General features: G+C 45.5%; 1 protein-coding gene across 12 annotated transcripts in view; it reads left to right on the forward strand.

Annotated features, from left to right (window-relative positions):
* Positions 1-25,550, forward strand: part of CUEDC1 (CUE domain containing 1) — a 56,518-nt gene that overhangs the window by 12,524 nt on the left and 18,444 nt on the right. For 6 of the 12 annotated variants that reach the window (XR_008327838.1, XR_008327839.1, XM_053367577.1 and 3 more), the window contains exons 2-4: positions 9,788-9,912; positions 23,902-24,027; positions 24,815-25,034. The gene's annotated coding sequence lies outside the window, so the exon portion shown is untranslated. Of the gene's footprint in view, positions 1-4,508; positions 4,649-9,787; positions 9,913-23,901; positions 24,028-24,814; positions 25,035-25,409; positions 25,469-25,550 lie in introns of those variants that run through there. The other 6 variants (XM_053367573.1, XM_053367574.1, XM_053367571.1 and 3 more) reach the window with 5 other exon arrangements.

Raw genomic sequence — 25,550 nt, forward strand, 5'->3', positions numbered from 1 at the left:
CTTTTAAGCTTTTGGGTTTTCCCTGACATTTTGCCAATATGGCAAAATTCCCCCGACGCCATTTTTACACCCAGAAATCGGGACATGTCAGGAATTCTCCTGTATGGCAAACCTAGGAAACCCTGATGTCAGTGTTCGAAATTAGCCAGGTGCGCTTTGTACCTGACTGTTGGCCACTTGCGACCAAGTGAAGATGCCTGGGTCACAGGATGGCGCCTGGCACCTCCACCACCTGGAGGTGCATGCCTGGGAATCATTGAATCTTGACTGTTTTCACACACTAATGCCACATTCTGTAGAATTCTATCTGTTCTATTCTATCTGCCCAATCTGAATGATTTTCAGGAACCAAAATGTTTTTTCTGTGCAGCCTGAGCAGGAGCAGTGAAAAGCTTTACAGTTAATGGTTGCAGCTTGTCTTCACTTACCCCACCCTGGCGCCCTGCTCACAGTTGTGAATAATATTCTTACGTTATGAATGGTGTGTGTCATCGTTAAGAGGCAGGCCGATATATGTGTGGACTGTCCCTGGATCAAGTGACTTTTCTTCTTTAAGTTTTCAAAGTTAGGGTTGCCATAGGTCCTCCTTTTCCAGGACAGGTCCTCTTTTCCAGGGGTAAAATTTCTGTCCAGGTGGATTTTTTGAATTTGCCAAAACGTCTGGGGGTACGGGAGCGGGCTGCTTTTTATGTTTCATACGCCGTACTAGACAACCAAGTGCAAAACGTATACATACTGTGTGTGGGTTTTGCACGATGCAGGAAAGGGATAAAAATCCAGGGGTGTGTTCCCCCCCCCAAACCACTGGTGCCAAAGTTGGCATTTTGAATGGACACCAGAAGCAGACTCAGCCCTGTATGTATAATACATTGGCTCACCCTATCTCTCCCCTCCCCCTTCCATTCCTAAGCTCCCGACCCTCCTAGCGCTGGGCCAGCTGCTGTGGAGGATGAGTAGATAATTCATGTCAGCAGCTGGTATCCTTTTTTAAAAAAAGAAATCCTGGGGAACCAGAGACGACTGCCTGAGCAATCCCACTCGATGGCAAGCTTGTCAGCCGGCAGCCCTGCAGGGACAGCTTCTGTGTTCGCGTAGCAGTGAGCGCTGTTGTCGGTAGACAGCTTGTTGCTTTCTCTGGGTACCTGCTGCACCGCTCTCTTGCCTCAAAGGGAACTCTGGGCACGGATGCAATTGGCCAGGCAGGTTTCCGAAATCGCACCACAGGTTGCTTCCCTTCTGCCTCCCGTCTGGCAGCAAACTCTGTCTGTCCCCCTCCTCTCTTAAAGCACAATCCAGGCTACCGCAATGATTTTTATAAGGCTGGTATTGCCTTTGTAATAAAAGGCACCCACCCACTGTAGTGCTCTTGCATAAGATGCTCTCTTAAGGACCAAGTCAGATGACTGGTCCATGCTAGCTCAGTATCTTCTACACTAGTGAGGAATCTGTGCCCCTCCCAGATGTTCATGAACTACAGTTCCCATCACTCCCTACCAGTGTCAGAGATGGTGAGAGTTCATCATCATCAACAAACCTTTTATTGGCATCACATACAAACATCCAAAACAAATCAATACAGAATTACCACGTCCCCAGTGGCACAAAACATTTGCTAAAAGAAAAGAAGCAGAGCAGTCTATCGTTGGTGAGAGTTGGAGGCCAGCAAAATTAGGAGGACTGCAGGTTCCTCACCACTGGGGATGTAATAAGGCACAATTCTCTGTTCTGCCTTATATCTGTTTCAGAAATATTCTCTACCATCCCCCCCCATGTGACTTTGCCTTAAAAATCACATTATTTTCTGCATTGTTTTTGACATTTCCCTTCCAGTTAGGTGCATTTAAGCTAATTAATCACATACTGTAATTAATTACACAAGTTTTCAGCCACAGCAGTGAGATGAATAACGTGGGTTTTAGTGGAAACCGAACTGTAGTGGAATAGAAGCAGCACAGATTGCAATGAGCACAGGATGGGGGGGGGGAATCACTGTTTCCTTAATCGAAGGCTCTGTCCTGCCTACATGCCAACCACTTCTTTATTAGAGGTGTAATAGAGCCTCAAAGATCTGAGTTCAGGCCAGGGATGGGGTAGAAATTTGTTCCGTTTGCATTTTAATGTGTAGCTACCCAATTTCTCACTTGCCACACCAATGTGCAAACTGAAACGCAGCCGCTTTTTTCTGAATTTCGTGATGCACTCCTCCAACCCAAATCCCCCCCAAATGCATATATAAAAAGCATGTATTAGAGAAGGATGTGCTCACAAATGCTTGTTGCATTAATGCAAAATGCTGTAAGATGTCTTTTACATGGTAGAAATTACTTGCAAATTGCTTGTGTTTCATTAGGTTGAAGAATGTGGCTTTTTATGCAGACTCTTTAATTGTGAAGCGATGTGAAAATGGGGAGAACTGAACTGAAGGTTGGGAGGGGGAATGAGAAACCAAAATGGGCAGAATTGTCTGTCCCAGTACAGGCCCAGCTTCAGTGAGCAGCATCCTTGAGCAGCTGTTGGGGTTTGATTTGGAAGAATAGTTGCTAAATGGGGCCAGCCCTACCCTTAGGTGAGATGTGGGCGACCTTTAGCCCTTCAGATATTGCTGAACTACAATTCCCAGCATCCCTAGCTATTGGCCATGATAGCTGGGGCTGAAGGGAGTTCAATAGCACCTGAAGGTTCCCTACACTTGCAGTCACCATTGTGATGGTGGATGCTGTCCCATTGCCAGTGTTGAAGCAAGATTCAACTGCCAGTACAGTCAGCTTCCATACTTGGAACGGGGACACCATCTGGTCCATCATTCCCCTGTAGCTCAGGGGTGGAGCATCTGCTTTGCCTGCAGAAGGTCCCAGGTTCAATCCCTGGCATCTCCAATTAGGACTGGGGAATGTCCCCGTTCTGAAAACCTTAGAAAGCTGCTGCCGGTCTGTGTAGACAGTACTGAGCTAGATGGACCAATGTTCTGACACGGTGTAAGTCAGCTCCCCCCCCCCCATCTCAGCCATTAAAATGATTTGGGCCACTTCCTGCTTGGTAACGTGTAAACAGAAAATAAACGAAACAAAACAAAACTGGTGACTGTCTTGGCCTTCAGTGAAACCTCATGGTACTTTGCTACATGGTGTAAAAGAACACAGAAAGCTTTGTGGAATGCAGGGAAGAATGAGTCTTAACGGGGTTGTTGGTGGCAACTGGAGAAAGCAAACAGGGATGTATGAGACAAGCAAAAGGGCATTATTTTAAGATTTTCATTCTCATTCCGCTCCTGGGCCCTTGGGTGGTTAAGAATGTGTGAAGCTGACCACTACTGCCCCTGCCCCCATTGCCTTGCAGCTATTAAACCCTGCATTTCTGAATGTTCTGTATACAGTGGTACCTCGGTCTAAGTACAGTCCTGTTAACGAACTATTCAGGGAACCAACTCTGCAAAACCAGAAGTAGGTGTTCTGGCTAGCAAACCTTGCCCCGGAAGACCAACGGAATCTGAACGGGCAAAGGGCACTGGCGGCGGGAGCCCTCATTAGCGAAAGTGTGCCTTGGTTTAAGAACGCTATCGGCTAAAGAACAGACCTCTGGAACGAATTAAGTTCGTAAATGGAGGTACCACTGTACTATGATCATCTCAGCATGCAGGATTGTGGTGTGCGCGTGTTTAACAATTCCTCACCATTTCCCAAAGCTAGCTGTTTTTTCAGACAAATTCAAACACAACGAGTCTTGCTGGATGAGGTCCGTGGCTACCTCTAGTCCAGCATCCTGTTCTCACAGTAGAAAGGGAAGCCCACAAGCAGCATTTGAGCCTAACAGCACTCTCCGCTCCTTCGACTCCCACAACTGGCATTCAGACGCATACTGGGCACACTGCCTCCGAGGCAGAAACTATCTGTCATGGCTGGAAGCCATTGATAGTTTTGTTCTCCGTGAATCTTTTCTGTCCGGATTTTCACTGTTTGAAATATGGCGACTCTAGCTTACTCCTTAGCCTTTCCATCTCCTGAAGGTATCCTGCAAGACAGCGCAGGTTTTAGGATCCTGCAAGGATCTGTTGTGGAGGGTTTGGGAGCACCTCCAAAGAAATATGGAAGGTGGTTTAGGAGACTCGCTGTTTTCCATTCAAATTCTTGCAGTGTTCTTTACCTCCTCTAAGACAGCTGTAACTCATCTCTAACAGCGGCTCTTTCCCCCAGCTGAGCAGAATATATTCCAGCAAAAGTCAGAGGTTTTGACCAATAAATACCAGTAAAGTGGGGTGTAATGGTTGGATAAGAACCTAAGAGACCAGTGTTCAAATCCCCACTCAGCCATGAAGCTGACCTTGGGATTTAGTCTAAAATTCCCTCACAGGGTTGTTGTGAGTATAAGATGGGGTCATGGAGATCCATGGAAGAAAGGTGAGCTATAATCCTGGAGAAGTGGCTCAGAGGAATCTGGTGGAATTCTCTTTCATCACACTGGTCTCCTAGCAGCTGCCTGTTTACCTAGTTTGGAGACCAGGTGTTCTCTTATCTTGAAAGTCCTCTTAAGAAGACCAGATTCAGCGGCTGAGGCTGGAGAGGCAGCCATCGCTCTTGGTTCTGCCATTTGGTATCTGGTGTGGGCTCGATAAGGAGCCTAGCCCACTGTTTGTCCTGTGTGGTCAGAGAAGGTAGGTCTTTGGGTCAGCTGTACAATCCGTTACGTGTTCCTTACAGTTGGGTGTATTGCAAAAGCGTCCAGTCCAATCACCGCCACCCCTTGGAGTGAGAAGCTAGGGATGATGGGAGTTGTAGTCCAAAAAAAGCTGGAGGACCAAGTTTGGCCACCACTATGCTACACATTAGGTAGTATTTTATGACGAATGTTATTCTGAACACTGGGAATGGGCTAATCTGTCAATTTTGCTTTCTCTCAGTTACTCAGTTTTTTTCCACTCTTACATTCAGTTCTCCACATTTCCACATAATTTGTGATTAGTTTTCAGAAGGCCTTAAAAAAAACACAAAACATATCAGCATTTTAGTGTGAATTTCACCTAATGCACACATTTATCTGCAGTTTTGCCTAATTTTATTTTTTTGCAAAGCAGTTCCCCACGATACAATATTTTTTTGGCTCATTGTTTTCACAAATTACGTATTTTTATATACACTTAGTACATGCATTTTTGCACACATTACTTGGCTGGAGAACTGCATTGCCATGTTCAGAGAAGTGTGAATTTGGAAGATGCCTGTGTTTCGGTTTGCATAGTGCTTTGTAAAGCATGAATTAGGTATGTTTGCCTTTAAATGCAAACTGAATTTAATCTCTCCCCCCCACCCCTGCATTCCTAGTGCCCCTTGGGACTAGGAGCCCAAGCAGTAGGTGGAGACAGCGCTAATGGCAGGCAGAGCCACTGAATTTTCTCTCCTCATCAACTCCCTGCTAAGTTTTATGTGGGTAAGATGGAAACTTAGGAGGAGGACAATGACAGGCAGTGGCAGCACCTGGACTGCTTGCAAGTACAGAGGTAGGCAGGTGTTGGGGGTTGAGGGCAGAATGAGGTTGGTGGAGCAGTGCCCCCTTTTCTGCAATGGACCTGCCTCCACGACCTGGAATATATCCCTCCTGCTGTCTTCAGAGCTTTAATTCAAGCATGTATCAGCGCTGCCCCTTTAATTAATGGTTCTTTTGCAGACAGCTGGTATGATTCCCTTTTTAATCCCCACTGCCTCATTTGCATATGGCTTAGTCAATGACCTAGCCGCCTCCATCCAGAAATGCAGGGATTCCCACTCACCCTTATGGGCACATGCAATGCACTCTAGGTAAGATGATCTCCTTTTATTGACTTTATTTGTGCAGCGGAGGGAGCAGGATGTTACACAGAACTCATTATCAGGTGTGCTTCTGTAGAAAAGCCTGAACACTCCCTTTCGCAACCCTCAATGGCTTATTTAGAAGATCACCTTTAAATATTTGCATGTCCTCTTCTGTGAGGCAAATGGGGCGATGGCTATCTAATCACAGATCATGAAAAAGATAGCTCCTGCTAGATGATACGCTGTGATTTTTGCCATAGGAAGTTCGGTAGAATCCTATTCCCAACCATATTCTTAAAATCTGTAATTCTGGAAAACTCGTATTCTGCATTTTTTTTATTTATTAATTACACTTATATACCACCAGCTTCATGGCAGAGTGTGGATTCGAACCCTGCTTTCCCAGGTCCTAGTCGGTAGGGCACACCATTTGCATTTTCTTCTAAGCCACATATTTGCAATATTGCGGAATCTTGTTGTTTTATTTTTTGGGAGTGTGTGTGTCAATGCATGATGGAAGAACGGGAGCACGAAGGGCCGAAGCTCAGAGAAAGAGCTTTCCCCTTGCATGCAGTTCAATGTCCTTTATCTCCAAGTAAGACTAAGAAAGAACCCCCATCTGAAATCCCCAGAAGCTGCTGCCAGTCCGTGTAGGCAGTACTGAGCTTTATGGACCCAATGGTCTGACTCATGGTCAGTACAAGGTTCTCAGAGGCAAAACATCTTTCTTTTCACTTAGCTGTAGAGTACGGTTGCCATATTTTAAAAAGTGAAAATCTGGACACAAAAGTTGTTGGTTTTTTTGGCAAAGTTGTTGAGCTCAGATAATTATAATAAAATATTTTGCAAAATCTCCCTCCAAAATGAAGTTTTTGACCTATTTTTTAAAGGAAACTGGCCAAAAAGCAAAACTTTTGGCATGGGTTGCTATACATCCAGGTTTTCCTGGACAGCTTTAGCAATATCGGGAATTCCATCCGGATGCTTTTTTCAATGGACAAATCCTGGATATGTCTGGGGAAACCCAGATGTATGGCAGCCCTACTGCAGGGCAGTTGTGACGAACCTTTGGCCTGCCAGACGTTGCTAAACTACAACTCCCATCAGCCCCTGCAAGCATGGGCAGTGGGCAAGCATGAAGGGAGTTGTTGGTTAGCAACACTGGGGAAACCAAAGCTTTCCTACACCTGCAGGTTACTAAAAGCAGCCAGAGTTGGGGCAGTAGCCCAAATATGGAGGAAGGATAACCTCCCAGATAGGGTGTGGAGGTTCTCACAATACACCAGGACTTCCTGCAGAAAAGGAGGTGGTTGTTTTCAATCAGTGTTGCAGCAGAACAGCCAGGAGTCTCACAGCTCCTATAGATCAGGGATTTTTGAACAGCTCCGTGGACCACCAGTGGTTTGCAAGCTTCATTGAGGTAGTCTCTGGCAAGCCCACCTTCAATATATTGGTTTTTGTATTTGCATTGCTGCTTTTATTTCTTGTACTGTATTTTATTCTATTGCAATTTGAAATGCAAATTGTAATACAATGTAAGAAATAAAGGAAGTTATAAAGATACAATTAAAAACAGCATCTATCACAGCACGGTGCTGTTGCTACAAGAAGCCAAAACGTCATTCAGTCCTCATAACCAGGAGGACTAGGCACTTGACTTTAAAGCAAGAAAGTTGGCAGGAATTCAGAATAGATTCCATTTATTCTTAACCCGCTATTGGTTTTGTGGATGTGTGTTAATCCCTTTTTGGTGCATCGGGATAATCTGGGCTTGCTTTCCTGTGTATTTCTAAAACATATATACAATGTAAGGTCAGAGATGAAGTCATTTAGTATCCGTGTGTGTGTGAGAGACATCAATGCACCAAGAAAAGGCACAAATGTCTCTTCCTCGCCCCTTGAAGAATTTTCTTAATTGTTCCCCTTATGACAAGCTGTTTTCTTTAGCCAAGCTAGTTTTAGATTAAGATATTTATCCAGTAAAAATGGAGAACAGAGATTACTCTTGATGGGCTGGATATAGGGCTGGAGGCTCCGAGTCTGGCTTGGCTGCATCTTTCGTGCACAAAATTAAGAAGGAAAAAAAATGTGTGTTGTGGGGGGGCAGGGGCGGTTCAGTAGTTGCTGACAACCAGAGGACAAAAATCCTCCCCAATACTTCAAATTTATTCACCCATTCTTCCAATGGGAGCTATAAGAACATAAGATCAAGCCAATGCCTCATCTAGTCCATCATCCTATTTTCACAGTCACCAAATATTTTTCCCAATGGGAAGCCTGCAAGCATAATTTGAGCGCAATAGCACTTTCCTTGCCTGTAATTCCCAGCAACTGGTATTTACCGTGTTTTTCGCTCTATAAGATGCACCAGACCACAAGACGCACCTAGTTTTTGGAGGAGGAAAACAAGAAAAAAAATATTCTGAATCTCAGAAGCCAGAACAGCAAGAGGGATCGCTGTGCAGTGAAAGCAGCAATCCCTCTTGCTGTTCTGGCTTCTGTGATAGCTGTGCAGCCTGCATTCGCTCCATAAGACGCACACACATTTCCCCTTACTTTTTAAGAGGGAAAAAGTGAGTCTTATAGAGCAAAAAATACGGTATATTGCTTCCCAGTCCTCCACCTCCACCAGGTTGTTTAAATTTGTGCTCTATGGACCTCAGCTACAGTCATGCAAAACGTGTCATTCTATGGTGCTGAGGGTGGTCCTCTGAACCAAGGGTTACCTGGTGGTCAGTGCTCAGCTACCTTAGCAGCATCATTTCCATTACAGTGGTACCTTGGTTTGCATATGTCTTGGTTTGCATACGTTTTGGATTACAAACACATCAAACCCGGAAATGCGTGTCCTGGTTTTGCAATCTTTTTTTTTTATTATTGCAACCCATTTTTTTTTATTACGAACAAATTTTTTTTGGAGGCCCCATTGGCGAAAGCGCACCTTGGGTTACAATCTGTTTTGGTTTACAAATGGACCTCCGGAACGGATTATGGTTGTAAACCAAGGTACCACTGTATTTGGGCATCGAGGGCGCCATCTAGGCTTCAGTACCAGCCTGCCTGGACACTCTGTCAGCTGACTCTTGAGGACCAATCCCAGGCCACCAGCCCCTATAAAGCCCTGGCCTCAGAGGACGCTCTTCACCAGGGGTCAGCAACGTTTTCAGCAGAGGGCTGGTCCACTGTTCCTCAGACCTTGTGGGGGGTCGGACGATATTTTTTTTGGAGGCGGGGGAATGAGCGAATTCCTATGCCCCGCAAATAATCCAGAGATGCATTTTAAATAAAAGGACACATTCTACTAATGTAAAAACACCAGGCAGGCCCCACAGATATTTTTTGCTCCATGAGGCGGCCCCTTTGCATCACAAGGACTGAGGCCTAGTCCCAGTTACCACAAGCAGACCAATGATAGGGACACAGTGCTGGTTTCCAGCTCTGGAGAACCGGTTTTCCTGGCACATATCGAACGCTGACAGTCTGCAAACATTAATATTTGAGGAGGTGGTGAATAACTGAGGGGCGATGAGAAACCAACACTGTTTGTGACGTCTTCTTGTGCAGAAATAGCTTTAATGTGCAGAAATTGGAAGCACTTTTGTGTTTTTCTGGTCGGCGTTTAACGATCCCTCGCCCCAACACCTGGCAATGGGTTTGCTCATTTTATGGGTGCATTTATTGCTTGATGTTAAGCCCATTTTTGTCCCATTGTATATCAGAGGGTTGTGCGGTATCTTGAGAAAAGACCCAGAAATCTAAAGCGCCTCATGTGAAGCATTGCCTTGTTTCATTGCCCGAAAGGAAGCTGCACAATCCATATTCTGGAAATGTTCCATGTTTAGATGCGTGTGCAATCGTATTGTTACTGCTGTTAACTTATTTGTACAGTGCTTCCAGCACACATCAGGACATGCCGTAGCTTCAGCGGCAGAACACACGCCTAATGTCCCAGGTCCCCAATCCTTGGAACCTCCACTTTTTAAAAAGGATATTCTATGTTTCAGTGCCGCTGTGTCTGAAGAATGGGCCTTCACATTCCAGCTTGAGCGGAAAGCAGTCAACAAGCAGGAAGCGGGCATCATTCCAAGTAGATTCCTAAGGGGTGCCAACCAGCCAGTGCTAATTGAAGGTAATTGCCTCATCAATATTTATAATCCCTATTCTTTCCCCTCCCCCAAACGATGATCTGGTTATGCTCAGCGTGGGCCTGAGGGGCCCCTAGTATCGTCGTCACTCGCTAATGTTTTCTTTAAAATGCCCACGACTTGGTGCTTTACGTAGGAAATTAATGAAAAACCCACAGTGCCCCAATCTGCAGGCTTATGATTTACTTTTTGGGAGAGGAAATGGGGATTTCTGGCTACCTCTCAGTTGTGGTGTGATCTGCCACCAGGATTCTAGGACCACATCTGCACCACACATCTAAAGCAGGATCATACCGCTTTAGACAGTCAGGGCTTCCACCAAAGAATCCTGGAAACTAATAGTTAATAATAATAATAATTTTAAAAAAATATTTATTTATACTCTGCCCATCTGACTGGGTTTCCCCAGCAACTCTGGGCTACATTATTATTATTATTATTATTAGTAGTAGTAGTAGTAGTATTTATTGAGTTTATATACTTCTCTATACCTACAGGTCTCAGGGCAGTTCCATGGATAAAATTAGAATATAAAACCACAAAATACATAATCAAAATAAAAACAACAGCAACCAGAGTGGTTAGGACAGGCATAGGCAAACTCAGCCCTCCAGATGTTTTGGTACTACAACTCCCATCATCCCTAGCTAACAGGACCAGTGGTCAGGGATGCTGGGAATTGTAGTCCCAAAACATCTGAAGGGCCAAGTTTGCCTGTGCCTGGGTTAGGGGAACCCCTATAAGAAAACACAATGGCTTTTTTCCTTAAAAAAAATGTTTAGGTGTACTCTCATTTTGACTCAAGAAAACCACCATTTTATAGTTCAGATTGGGGGAAATAAATACAGTAAATGGACAAAAGTACAAAGATTCACAAAATGTTTAGGGATATACGTACCCCTGTGTCCCTCCTCCCCCCGGAGGAAAAAAAAAAGCACTGAGAAAGCATCCTGGCTTAACCTAGTCCTAGTTAAGTTAACTGGCTGCATCTTTGCCTGGTGTTTTGGATACTCGTCTCTCTGTGATTTCTCCTTCCAGCAATGATGAATTGGTCCACCAATGGAACAAGATTGCTGGTGGGGCAACCTGCCACATAGGTGCAGTTGGACAGGAAGCTCCAGCATTTGCTGGGCTCTAGCAGCTGTTGCAGGGACGCGGGTGGCGCTGTGGGTAAAACCTCAGTGCCTAGGACTTGCCGATTGCATGGTCGGCGGTTCGAATCCCCGCAGCGGGGTGCGCTCCCGTCGTTCGGTCCCAGCGCCTGCCAACCTAGCAGTTCGAAAGCACCTCCGGGTGCAAGTAGATAAATAGGGACCGCTTACCAGCGGGAAGGTAAACGGCTTTCCGTGTGCTGCGCTGGCTCGCCAGATGCAGCTTTGTCACACTGGCCACGTGACCTGGAAGTGTCTCCAGACAGCGCTGGCTCCCGGCCTATAGAGTGAGATGAGCGCACAACCCCAGAGTCTGGCAAGACTGGCCCGTACAGGCAGGGGTACCTTTACCTTTACCTTTAGCAGCTGTTGCACAGGGTGAGGAAGCAGACGCTTGTACCTGTCAAGCAGCAACAGTTGGAGATCGTGGAGGTTTGCCACGGAGCAGCAATTACGATACAGGCTGGCTTCCTATAATATCTCAACATGGGTGCGTTTGTCAACAAGAAGATCAATAGGAGGTTGTCAGATTTCCTACGCCTAGAGAAACGGGATCTTTAAATTCACTCTTCTTCTTTTGTTTGTTTTCTTTCTCTTTGACAATTTTTAAAGCTGTGTGCTCTCGGCCCTGATGATCACTGTGGGGGAGGGACGATGGGAAATTTGGAGCTTATTAGAAGACGGGGCTTGACTCTATAAAATCAGCTTAGTTTGACCAGTTGGCTCTGCTGGGGAACATGGATGGTCTGCTGAATGAGGAATGCTGAAAGGGGGGAAAAGGAACCTCTTAGAACTGCCTTCTTCTATAGATCCTTGCCTTTTCTCTTAAGAGCTGCATGCTACCCAAAAATGGGACTATAACTGCTGTAATAGCTTTATATGTTGGTTGTCTCTCCAGGAAATAAACCAAACCCAGATGCATGGGATAAACCCTTTTTCTTTTAAAAACACCCCCACTATGAGCCATTTCTATTTGCAAGACAGTAGGAGGATTGTTTGTTGCATAGACTTCTTTTGAAGACCTGATTCACTCTTGGCAATGCCGACTAAGCCCCCAAACCTATCTATTGTCGTGAAATATGAGCCAGGGTTCAATCACAGCATTAAAAAAGATGCTGTGACTTGGAATGTGTGATGTAATAATGTGTGGAGTTCCTTTCTATTGTTCCTGCGAAACTAAAACTGCCCTCCATGAATCTGAGGTTTTTATTTGGGAGAGGGGCTTTCAGGAGAGAGAGAGAGAGAGAGAGAGAGAGAGAGAGAGAGAGAGAGAGGCTTCAACATGGATGTGAGCCCCAGCACTTATCTTTACAAATTAGCTGCACATTTTCTGTCTGTCAAAAGAGGAGTGAAGCTAGCTTCATGTTGTCAGGGATGGGCAACCCTGAGTTTCAGGGCCAGATGTGACCATCTAGTATTCTCTATCTGGCCCCTAGGCCTCCTTCCAGGCCACACCCCGTCCCTAACCACACCCTAGTATAATACATTTTTTAATGTACAGTGCAGATGGGGCCTTAGCCATGTCTACCTGTTTTAGTGGGTGAGTAGGTCTAATTGGTTATTAAATCTTTGCCACCATGTGGAAGGTGCCATTTTGGATTCTTTGCCTCAGACTCCACCCCATTTCTGGCTCCTCCCCCAGCACTTTCTTTCACCTTATTGCCTTATTAAGTGCAGAAGGACCCAGCTTTACTCGTGGCAATAGAAAATGAGTATTGCTGTGCACTCTTGTATTATTTTTACGCTGGTGTGGTTTTTTTAATGTGGTTTTCCATATTTGTGTGCTTACTGTTTAATTCCGCAGTTATTTTTGCAAGCAGGGCATTATTATTATTATTATTATTATTATTATTATTATTATTTTGATAAGCCAATAATGTAAGACCTAAATGACTTGCCTTCTGCTTCCCAAGCATTAGGCTGGTGGGTCTGAATTAAGCAGGTTGTGTCTCTCTGCATAATGAATAGCTTTAAATCTTTCCCCTTAGACCTTAATGGACAGAGCCCTGTCCTGCTTAAATAATTTACAGTGCCCATAAATGAGAGGGTTTTCTCTCCCCCCCCCAACTCTTTTCAAACTGCACACATTCTGTTTCCATAGAAACACATGCAGTCTTTCTGCTTTTGCCTCGCCTTCGGCAAATCAATAGTGGTTTATTTCTCTTTTCACACACACACACACACACACACACACACACACACACACCCCTCCTGCCTTTTAAGGCTTTCTGTGGAGGCCTTGGGAAGGAGAGAGAGATGTCAAAGGCACGGTTCCCTTTTGCACTCTGTGGGATAACTTTGTGGTGTAGAGCCTGGGGGGTTCTGAGCAGCAATTGACCCACCGGTGTGATTAAAAAGTGGCGGTTTTAATTGCACATTATACTGCAACCCACCTCCCCTCCCCGTGAACTGCTGCTGGCTGAGGACAACCCAAAGCTCTTGGATCCTCGAAGGACCACCGCCATGAGGAACAGGCCCATTGATAGTCAGGCCCCCTCCAATGTACAGGGGCGGCACTATATAAGTAGCTAAACGCATTGCCTTTATGATTTGTGAGAAATTCCACAGTCAGAGCTACAGGGTCCTGTTTCCTTTTGTACAAGAGAGCTCTGATGATTTATTGTATCCTCGGGGAACATAGGAAGCTGCCTTATTCCTAGTCAGACCATTGCTCCATCTGGCTCCGTATTGTCATCAGAGCAGCCCTCCAGGGTTTCAGACAGGAGTCTTTCGCAGCTGGGGAATTGAACCAAGGACCTTTTGCATGCAAAGCTTGTGCTGTGCCACTTATTGGAAGGCTCCGCAAAACAGGCAGCAAAATGGTTGTTTCTGCATTGTTGGATTCTCAGAGAGCAACAGTGCCCTTCCCTCTTCCCCTGCGCTTCATGGCTTTAGGCTGCTTCTGGCTCAGCTAAACTCCCAGCTCCGTGTCCAGATATAAGTGTTTGTAGATGCACCGCAGGTGAAAACGCCCTGATGGGTATCTCATTCCAGAGGCCAGGGGGAGAGATTCCAAGGCCATCAACGTATGGGGAGATACTTCCGTTAGGTAGCTGCCTACCTGTTAAGTTTAGCAGGCAAAACTACAGCAAAGGCTCATTTTGATGGGTAACCCATACTTAGAACAACATGAAAGCCAGTTCCTCACATTCCAACCCTTCCCATCTCACAGCTTTGTTCCCCACCTCACCCATCCCTGGGCAGTTCTGAACCTATTTTGGAGGTTCTTGCATTAAAATAATCACACAGGATGGTGTTTTGTTTGTTTTTTAAAATCCCACAGTCATTGCCCTGTGTATAAGGTGCAGACATTTAGTCAATCAGGATGCTTTTAATTAATCAATTGGATGGATTGGCTAAATGTTTGCCTCCTTTAAATTGCATGTGTATTAGTGCCAGTGGGGTTTTTCTGTTGCTACACTTCAGTATGGAGTTCTGGCACCTTTAAAAAAAATCCTTATTATTATTTATTGAACTTACCTGCCACTTTGTTTACTAAACTTAATTCAAAGCCACTTACAAACATACACTAAAACCAACGTAAAGGTAAAACGGAGTAAATCCTAAAAAGCATTCACATTTATAAAGAGGCAGGACTAAGACATTCTGTTCACTGAAGGAGGAGGTCAAAGGCCTGGTGGAAAAGAAATGTTCTTTTTTTTTTTAATGATATTTTATTCAAATTTCGAGAAGAAGTTTACAAAAATAATAAAATAATACAGAAAAAATACAAACAATAAAAAAATACAGAATAGAAAGAAAAAAAGAAATAGAAAATAGAAAAAACAGTAAAAAAATAAGTCCATCTTTCAATGTCTTATTTTTCATTCACTTGCTTCCCTGACCACCTCACACCTCCCTTTTTTGTATTCCTTTTCAAATGGTTAATTCAGCAAATCCTTTCCCTCTTTGTTTTTATCTTAGTTCTTTGACATATTGTAACCTTATAATTTCATCTATTTAATAAATCATTTTTACATACTCCTTTTTGGAAAAGAAATGTTCTTGCCTGGCATCCAGATACAGGTAATGATGGCACCAAGTGTGTCTCACTGGGGAGAACGTTCCATAAGCAGGGGGCCACTACTGAGCAGGCCCGTTCTTGTGTTGAGACCCTCTATACTCCCTTGGAGGGGAAATGGGAGAGAAGGGCATCTGGTGACTAATGGGGGTCTGGGTTGGTTCATGCGGAAAGAGGCAGTCCTTGTGGTATTGGGTCTTGAGCTGCTTAAGGCTTTGTAGGTCAAAACTTGAACTGAGCCCAGAAAACTAAGTGGAAACTAATGTGGTCAAGCCTGAACTGGTGTTATGTGCTCAGACCATCTTCTGTTGGCCAGCAGTTTGACTTCAGTTGCCAAACTGTCTTCAAAGGCAGACCTACATATAAGGCATTGCAGTTCTCTAACCTAGAGGTTAGAAGGGTGTAGACAACAGAAGCAGGGTTGATGAACCCGATGCTCCAAATTGTTACTTCCCTTGCCACAGAATGGGCCAACTTTGGGAAGGGATAGGCCCACCAACCTGTCAATCATCTGATGTCATAATGATAGTAGATGATTGATACTCGTGGGGGGGGGGCAAATGGCGCACATGAGTAGGCGTTCGACTCTTCACCTGTTGGACAGGGAGTTCAGTCCTTCTTTGTCCAGATTTGGGTGTGTGAGGGAGTTCTGTGCATGGTACCCCCTCATGCACCCAAACTGAGGAGGATTCAGCCCCCCCCCCAATCAGCTAACTGGTTCGGTGTTGGTGTGTGATAATCCTGTCTTATGCCGGCTTTGTGTTAGTGAAGCAGGCTTTGAGTTACCCGCATCCCAGTTTCTATGTTACAAAAGCACTGAGTATTGCCTTCACATTCTCGCCGTCCTCCCTTCTTGTAAATCTTATTTCATGTTTGAATTCCCTCAGCTATTTCAAGAATGTCATCCTACTGAGGTCAGATTACTTTCCCATGCAATGTATAGAGAGAGCAAGCCTGCGAGGCATGGCACTTTTCAATTAAGTCCCTCTACTTTTCTCAATTAATTTCTTAATTTAGAAGTATAGGAGGCTGGAATTCTAGTATGGAATAGCAACACATCAGTCACAAGATACAAAGGGGGAGGGGAACCCCCCCCCCACTTCAGATATTTTTAGAGGCTGTTCTAGAGAGGGTCAATGCCCCCCAACACATTTTTCTGAAAGCCAGATGTGGTTGTTTGGGTCCTCGCCTTCGTAGCATTGAAGTATTGCTTTTTTAAAGACATAAATTTACATTGTGGCTTGAGAGTTGAGCAAATAAGGTGGCAAGACAGATGCTCAGCTAGTGGGGAGGGGGGAAGACGCCCACATTCTCCAGGAACGGAGAGACACAGGTTCAAATCCCTGACTAGTCTTGGACCCTGGACCCCAAGGAGGAGACACTGTTTTCCCTGTGTGGCAGGTAACCCAGAGCAGCCGTAGGAACAGAGAACCCCTTTCCTTCCCACAGTTGCTCCAGCAAAAGTGCTGCCTGGTGACTAACTGTAGGAGGCTAGTAAAACCAGGTCATTTTCTAGATCCCCTGATCCTCTTTGTATGCCCATTCTTTCCATTGCTGTGGTTGGTATCAGTTTGTTCATTTGTTCTCTCAGCTTCTTTCCCCCATTTTGAGGAATACAGACAAACTCTACAATTTGCCATTGGTTCTGCATCCCCTGATGGAGCTTTTACTCTGCTGTGGAGTCTTGGAGGATCAATTATTGTTGGAAAAGTGTGTGTGTGTGTGCGTGCCTGGTTGTCCCCAGAGGGCTTGCCCATTTCATTTCCTCCTGATTGCTTTGCGTCCCTGCCCCCCAACAACTAGCTTAGCCTCTGCAGCTCAATATATGGCTGAACGGCATTAACAAGGGATCACTCAGGTGCTTTTATTTTATCAGAGTTAGAGGCCAGCGCTCTCCTCCTCCTTCCGCATGTTTTGATGGCATGGCAGCAATGCTCTGAACTGGCACCGGATAGCCAGGAGCTGCCATTTTAATTTCCCACAATGCCCCAGCGCGATAGTCCTTCAGTTGCATTGTGGGTAATTTAAATGGTGGCTCTCAGACTTGAGACTGTTTTGAAATGGAGGCAGAGAGGCTAAGCAGGTGTTGGTTTGATATGCTGCCACCAGGACCTTGTAAGCAGGGTCTGGCCTTCATAGCAATTACACCCTCAGTGTAGTGAGCAAGAATTTGGGCCTCTGCTTGTGACATACGTATATGGTTTTGCCCTTCTCCGTTTTAACCTCACTGAAAGTGAGTGGCTGACCCAAGAGAGCTTCATGGGCAGGTCTTCTACCTTAGAAATCATAGAATTGTAGAGTTGGAAGGAACTCCAAGGGCCATCTAGTCCAACCTCCTGCAACCTTCTGTGATTTTGAAGGTGAACACAAAGCTACTTCATCAAGTCATTAAATGTCTTACCCTTTCCGGTCTCCTGTCATTTAGCAGCACTTCTAGGGATGGGGGATAAATTAGATCCGGTTTGCATTTAAAGGCGAACCTACCTAATTCACAGTCCCCAAAACAGTACCTGAACTGAAACACAGTCATTCTTCAAAATGGGCTCGTGTTTAAATTTTGCAATTCAGTTCTCCAGCTAAGGAATGTGTACAGAATGCGTATATTAGTGAAAATACATGATATTAGGCAAAACTGCTTTGCAAACATGTGCCTATTAGGAGAAATTTGCACTAAGATGCTGATGGATGAGACCTTTACTTTTTTCAACAAAACAAACAAAAATAAATTGGAAACTTATATGCAGGTGTGGAGAACTGAAGACTGGAAAAATAAGAAATGGAGAGACGCTGAAATTGACAGTTCTAAGGAGAGGCTCTTTTGCACAACACTGAGCTTGGTAGGCTTAGGAGGTTCGTTTTTGCAGCCTTCTGCTCACTGTGTGGGGGGGATTATGCTCCCAGCCCTGGTAAGGAGGACAGAGGGGAGTTTCCACGACCGGCTTCTGCCACCTTTGCAAACCAAAGACAGGTGTTCGAGGTCTGAGCCGACGTGGTATTAAATGCTTTGGACTCCCACATACGAAGATCAGCTGTCAGGAATCCGCACAACTCACGCAGGCCTGCCCAGGTCTATGGCACGGTGACGCAAAGGACAGGGAGGCAAATGTATGCCATGGGTGTGTGACCCAGTTTTGCCTTTCGGAGGGAACGTCTTGTCAACTTTTTGCTGGTGTGAACTGCTTGTAGCGACGCCCTTCCTCAGAATTCAGCTGCTGCTCCAGAGTCTTGAGGGGTTATGTCTGGGAGGGCATGTGTGGCATGCATGTATCTTCTTTTTAGTAAACCCATGGGCAAATACATCCATGCTGACACTTAAGGCCACATCCGCACTCTCATACCTCTTTAAACTGTCATGGCTTTCCCCAAAGCATCCTGGGGGACAGGTGCTGAGAGTTGTAAGGAGATCCATGTTTCCCTCACAGAGCTACAATTCCCAGAGTTCCCTGCAAACAGGGATGAATTCTTCATCATCATCGTCATTTTTAATTTCTATCTTACAATACTCAAGGCGGTTTACAAGCTGAAGAAACAAAAAATGTACATCTTATAACAATCTAATGCAATACAAAAATGTGATAAGAAAACATAACTTTAAAATAGGCAACCTCCTTCAAAAAAGTATCATTCAACAATCATTAGAATAGTATAAAATAATATCAACATATAAAAGTTAAACGGAAATCCACTCAACAGTTACAATAATGTCTAAGCTATAATCAATAAAACAACGGCAAGCCACAGTACATAAAACAATACAATACACATTGAGAAGCAGAGGGTAGAACAAGGCAGGTGGAAGGAGGCCTTGCTTGGTGGAGTCTCTCCCCTCACAGAATTGTTAAACTACTGTGGGGGATTATAGCTCTGGGATCTAAGTGTCTAGGAAGCTGCCTTATCAGCAGGCCAGATCAGTGACCCATCTAGCCCAATATTTGCTGTAGTGACTAGCAGCTAATCTCTAGACTTTCAAGACAAGTTTACCTCATTCAATCAGGGACAACCCAGATGCTGCACAATCCTTTTCCTGTCTCAGCCGGCTGGTGGCCCTCTCGATGCCAGCGAATTGGTGCTGTAGAGTTCACTCCCGCAAGTGGTAGTTATGGCCACCAACTTGGATGGCTTTAAAAGAGGACCTGGACAAATTCACGGAAGATGAATCTGTCAGTGGCTACCAGCCACAATGGTCATGTTCTGCCTTCATGGTTGGGGGCAGTAATGCTTGTGAATACAAGTTTCTGGAAAAGCAGGGGAGAGGGCTCTTGTGTTCAAGCCCTTCTTGAGGATTTCCCATAGGCATTTGGTTGGCGGCTGTGAGGATGCTGGACTAGATGAGCCATTATTCATTATTTATTATATTTCTATACCGCCCTTCATCCGAGGATCTTGACAGGGTGGTTTACAATACGAAAACACAAAAATGCACACCATAGTAACAAACAGAAACAATAACCCCCCACAGTATTTTACTGTTCTTGTGTCATGTTCAATTCATTTAAAATATCAACAGCTTCTGTTTTTCTACTTCTACTGGTCAACTGTTCTCCGGATGCAACCGCTGGCTTCATCTCGCTTTTTTAATATTTAGCAGTCATTTATGCCTTCCTTTATAAGCAATTTTTAAAAAGTGCTTCCTTAATGTTGTTTCATTAATTCCCTTCTTGAATTGGAGGGCTGGAAAGCTAATCAGTTCATGTGGAGCGGGATTGGTTTACAAATAATTAGCAGAGGATTTTGTGCCAAATACCAGAAGCTAGGAGAACCCCACAGCAGAAAATTTAAGTTGTTGAACATGGTCTCTTAGCCAGATTTTTAAACTAAATGGTTGAAATGTCTGTCCCCCCCCCCGCCCCCACTAAAGCACGCTCAGTGATTTTTGTTTGCTTGCGTAGAATAATGGCTTCCAAGCTGAGAGCAGCAAGGCTTCCATGCCACTGCATAATGAAGTGCCGTAATGATCAGGTGACGTGGCCATGGATAGCAATTGGTGGAGGGGAGGAGCCAAATGGCAGTCAGTCCTAGCTGAGCCAATGGAGGGTCCCTCCCTGTCTCACCTCTTCCTCATTGACTGCCATGTGGCCACCCAGCCTCTGCTTAAAAACCTCCAATGAAGGAGAGTCCGCCACTTCCCATAGGAGTCTGTTCCACTGTCAATCAGCTCTTATTGTCAGAAAGTTCCTATATTGTTAGAATCTCCTTTCTTGTAACTTGACTCCATTGGTTCAGGTCCTGCCCTCCAGAGCAGTTGAAAACAAGCTTGCTCCATCTTCCATGTGACAGCCCTTTAGATATTTGAAAATGGCTATGAGATCTCCTCTCCGTCTCCTCTTTACCAGGCCAAACATACCCAACTCCCTCAACCATTTCTCATAAGGCTTGGTTTCAAAAACCCTTTATCATCTAGGTTGCCCTCGTCTGCAAATGTTCCAGATTGCCAACATCCTTCTTAAATTGTGGTGCCCAGAACTGAACACAGTAAGGACACTTAACTTCTGTTGATGCAGCCTAGAATAGTGCTCATTAACTGTGTTTGCTGCTGCAGCAAACCCGCCTCCTCGCTTTGTCCTGGGGCAGGCGCTCAGCAGCATAAAAAACGAAGTCGCTGCTGGCGAGCACATTTCTGGTCTCTTGTGCAAGGGTTCTTGAGAATTTCCAACATTTCTTTGCACTGGAATGGGTGGAATAGCTTTGAATGGAGCGCGTGGGAGGCTTTATTGGCCCGATGAAAACCTGCACACATGCCAAAAGCTGTGAATGAACAGTTAACATGCCTGTGCGGGGGGAGAAGCATGTGTTCAAGGGCCCTCTATGAGGCATTCGTGGACAAATTGCAGAAGGGCGCAATATGGTTTTGATCCGTTTTGAAAAATGGCAGCGGGTGCGTGCCAGGTTTTTTCTAGGGCCGTCTGCGTAATGGTGAGGGTGATTATTATCCAGGCGCTGTTCTGTATTATCCAAGTGGGGGGGATGGAATGACATAGAAACCGTGAACACCTAGCTGTTTCCAGCAACAGGGGTGGGGGGCAGGGGGCTTATATTGAAATAATGCCAGGCGATCAACCAGGTTGCTGCATTTCAGGGTATGAAAGAGAATAATTCCCCATCTTGCTGGGAGCCGACAGCTGTGCTACAGCTGTAATCCTGCTCTGATTGACCTCCGTGCTTAGAGACTGCCTACCTCAGAGTGCCAGATGCTAAGGGCAAGCAGCAGAGAATGCCCCATCTCCCTGGAAGCTGCTGGGTGCAGAGAAAAACGTTGGACTGGATGGGACCTTTTGGCCTAGTCCAGCAGGGTTGTCTTCTTATAAGCCCCCGGAGAGAGTGCCTAGAACAGGAGTGGGGATCCTCAAGCCCTGGGGGGCTGAATGTGGCCCTCCAGGCATTTCTGTCTGGCCCTCAGAACTCTCCCTGGGCCAGGCAGAGGTTTGTTCCAGCTCTGCCTGGAGATTTAGTGGATTGAACCTTGGACCTTCTGAACGTGAAGCAGATACCCCAGTTGGTTAGAGCATGGTGCTGATAATGCCAAGGTTGCAGGTTCAATTCCCATTTGGGACAGCTGCATATTCCTGCATTGCGGGGGGTTGGACTAGATGATCCTCAGGATCCCTTCGAACTCTACAATTCTATCCTTCCTTCCTTCCTTCCATCTTGTAGCTGAGCCCACTCTTTTGAGCTAAGACACTTTTCTGATAAGTAAACTAGGAAGTCCTATTGCCTTTGCTGGAATGCCTCTTTCTGGAGGCGTGCTAAATTCACGTCCAGCGGTGAACAATACAAAGCAAAAGTTGTTCGTGCAAGTGAGCACTCGGAACAGGATGCAAAAGAGACACGGGTGAACCAGTTTTGTTCCTCTGCGAGCTTGTAATAACCCGCTCCGCGGCACCTTGGAGATGTTCACTTAATTGAATTCCGTCTGCCGTCAGCTTAACGTCCCTTTGCTTGGTTGTTAATGAGGCTGGTACTAAGGCTCCTTGGCTCCTTCCCCAGCTTGCAGCAGGAAAGCTCCAAAGGCTTGCATGGAAATGTTCAATTTGCTTGGGCTATTCCTTGAAATCCATTCAAAAGGCAAAGCATCTGCAAGGCAGATGAATATTGGGCCTGCAGAGAAGTAGCCACCTTGAAACATAACAGAAGTGGTTTGGGGGGGTTTTTTAAGGACCTCTCCAGATGTCTTTTATTGTGCATTCATGATTATTTGTGATCACAATGGTTTGGGGGCAGGTATATGCAATCCCACTTTGTTCCTGCAAAAGCTTTGAAGCAGTCATGCTGCCTTTATTTCCAATTGGTGCCTTTTGCATAACTTCCTGCTGAAGCGCTGTAACTTTATATGATGAAGAAGAAGAAGAGGAGGAGTTTGGATTTGATATCCCGCTTTATCACTACCCGAAGGAGTCTCAAAGCGGCTAACATTCTCCTTTCCCTTCCTCCCCCACAACAAACACTCTGTGAGGTGAGTGGGGCTGAGAGACTTCAGAAAAGTGTGACTAGCCCAAGGTCACCCAGCAGCTGCATGTGGAGGAGCGGGGAAGTGAACCAGGTTCACCAGATTACGAGACTACCGCTCTTAACCACTACACCACACTGGCTCTCACCACAGATGTTCTGCTTTCATGGTGCTATAGTGAAGGAGTGGCCCTCCCTATGGCAAAAATGTGGTAACATCAGGGAATCATCACAGAACAACTAATAAAGTTGAATGATGTGTGGATGGTCCAGTATATTGGTGGTCCAGTATATTGGTGGTCCACCACCAATGCACTGTTATTGCATCAATGACGTGATGCAGAATACTCCTGACAAGAAAACAAGAACCCTTTAGCCTGGAGGTATTTGGCCCAGTGTGTTTTTAAAAGCCACATCACTGTGGGACAGCCTCCCATGCTCAACCCAACTTTCTCACCAGAGTGTCTTCGTATGAAGGTTGGTGACCAAGCTGCTTGGTTGAGAACAAACTCGCATATGAAGCAGGTGAAAAGCCACACCCACCCAAGGCCTAGTCTCTGCAGCTCCTATGCTCTGTGTAAAAACTGGACTGGAACTGTTCCATGCTCTGCTAATCTGGAACACATAAAACCTGGTCTGGATACCCTTAACATTGCAACCACCACCACTACCTCCCAGAATAAGGGCCACACCAGGAGGGTTTGTTTGAGGAGGATCTCAGGTATACTCATGCAATGCCAGTGGCATTGAATTTGCCCTCCAATGGCACTTGTCCCTCCCCCCTGGAGGATTCTGGGTTGTTTTAGAGGGTCCCAGCTGGAACTGCCTGTGGTTTCTTTATTTTCTGGCTAGTGGAGCAGGGAGCTGGTGCTTAATCTACGAGGCTCCCTACACACGACCCACTGATCAGAAGGGCCCTGTGGATTATGCCCCATGGGTCAGACCTCTCTGTGGATCCTTTGACAACCTTTGACAAATCGTTTTCTAGTTACTGCCAACATGTGATGAAAGGAAGCTCTCTAATATTTCCTGAGTACGGCAGGTATGAAGAAATTGCGATGGCATATTTACAAGATGTAATAATTGTGCTTGGAGCGCTTTGCTCTTAATATTAATCGCCAGTCTGCAAACTGTCACTGCCCTGCAACACCCCCACATAGGTTTCCCACAATTCGAAATAGCAAAATGCACCCTGAATTCCCACTGAAAGTTGTTGGGGAAGGTTTGTCTACATGCCAACCTTGTTTTGTTGGTTGGGGTCTTTTTTTTGCCGCTTTCCTTTCGCTGCGAAACATTCCTTCACAACCGTTCAGCAAACTAAGGAATGATATAGCACTAACACAAGCATTTTCTTACAGGTTGCTATGGTTCCCCCACTCTCGGTCTGAAAAGGCAATGAAAGAATCTCCCTCTCTTGGTAACAAGTAGCTTTCCTGGAATCACTGGAGAATGAGATGGCGGTGCTGCCCCTGTGAATTATCCCGGTAAGTCTTCTATGTATTCCAAAACAGTTCAGCTGAAAACACAAGGTTTCCCCCCTCTAATTAATACATTATAAGAAGAGTTCTGCGGTGACAGGCCATAATCAAAATCATAATTTAATTGAAAATCTGCTGGATTATACAGTCTTCAGTAAGCACCAGAAGTTCTGGCCTCAGTTGCATGACATCGGACCCACAATGGCCCCTGGTGGCTATGAGCTGTGCATCTGAGACATGGGGGGAAAGAGTATAGGTAGCTGGTGCAAGCTTTTGAGCAGCACAGTTAGGGGCTGGCTGTGCTCCGCCCCCAACAGCAGCCTCCAGGGCAGGGCAAAAAGGACCAGTTAGGGAAGCCTCCCTTTTCTGGAATCAAAGAAGAGCCCTGCTAGATGAGACCAGAGATCCCTCTAGGCCGGTGTTTATCAATCTGCAAGGTTTTTCTTTTTCATAACGATTCATCAGCATTTCAATGCTGTTGCCCTCTGTACATTCTACCCGGCCCTCAGAACTCTCACCGGCCCTCACCACTCACTGGCCCTGCTTCACACCCCTGCAGTTCCCTGCCTGTAGAGCAATGCTTTCCAAACTTGGGTCTCCAGCTGTTGTTGGACTACAACTCCCATCATCCCTGACCACAGCTCCTGCAAGCTAGGGATGATGGGAATTGTAGTCCAACAACAGCTGGGGACCCAAGTTTTGCAGGGAGTCCCATAGTGGGCAGAATTGGAGCAGATAACAGGCAAAGCTGCCTCACTCTCCTTTTGTCCCCGTCCTTTTCCCCATTGCCTAGTTCTACAAGGGCATCACAGACTACTGTATAAGGAGGAGGCAGTTGGAAGGCAGGGCCACCTCCTGGACTGGATGTAAGAAGTCGGGCAGGCAGGTGGAGGCTGAGTTCAGACTGAGGTTAGTGGGGCAGCGCCCCACTCGTCCTACCAGACCAGCCTCCCGTGTTTCCAAGAATAATTCAGAGCGTTAAAAGGCTGCAGTTTTATCGCTGACATGAATCGGTTAGTACAAGAACAGAACATCTGTGCATAATATGTGTGCGTGATAAGAGAATTGTTAACGCATGGGTAAATTTTGCAGCTTATTGCTTTGCCTAATGGTGTTAAGTCTGCCTGCACGCTGTCCCGCTAAGAGGTTCTAATGACATTTCTTTTTCCTTTGCGTACACACACACACACACACACACACTATTAATATGGTTCTATTATCTCGTTGGCTTTTGAAATCTTCCGCCTGCCACGTAATGGAAATGAGATAATGTGATGGAACGCTCCCCCCCCCAAAAAACCCCTGCCCAATTCATTCCTGATGTAATTTCATCCATCAGTGGAGTCTGTACCAGAAATAAATGGTATTTTCTTTCTGTGTTTTCAAAGGGGGAAAAGGCAATACTAATAATTGAATTGGTGGTGCTTTCTGCTCTTGTGGATTTGAGGTATTTAACAGCAAAGCAAAATACTATGGCTTGCGTCTAGTGTTAAGTCATGCTCAGAGTTAGACCAGTTGAAAATAATGGG

The sequence above is a fragment of the Podarcis raffonei genome, chromosome 15 (genome assembly GCF_027172205.1).
Source record: "Podarcis raffonei isolate rPodRaf1 chromosome 15, rPodRaf1.pri, whole genome shotgun sequence".
Lineage (NCBI taxonomy): Eukaryota > Metazoa > Chordata > Lepidosauria > Squamata > Lacertidae > Podarcis > Podarcis raffonei.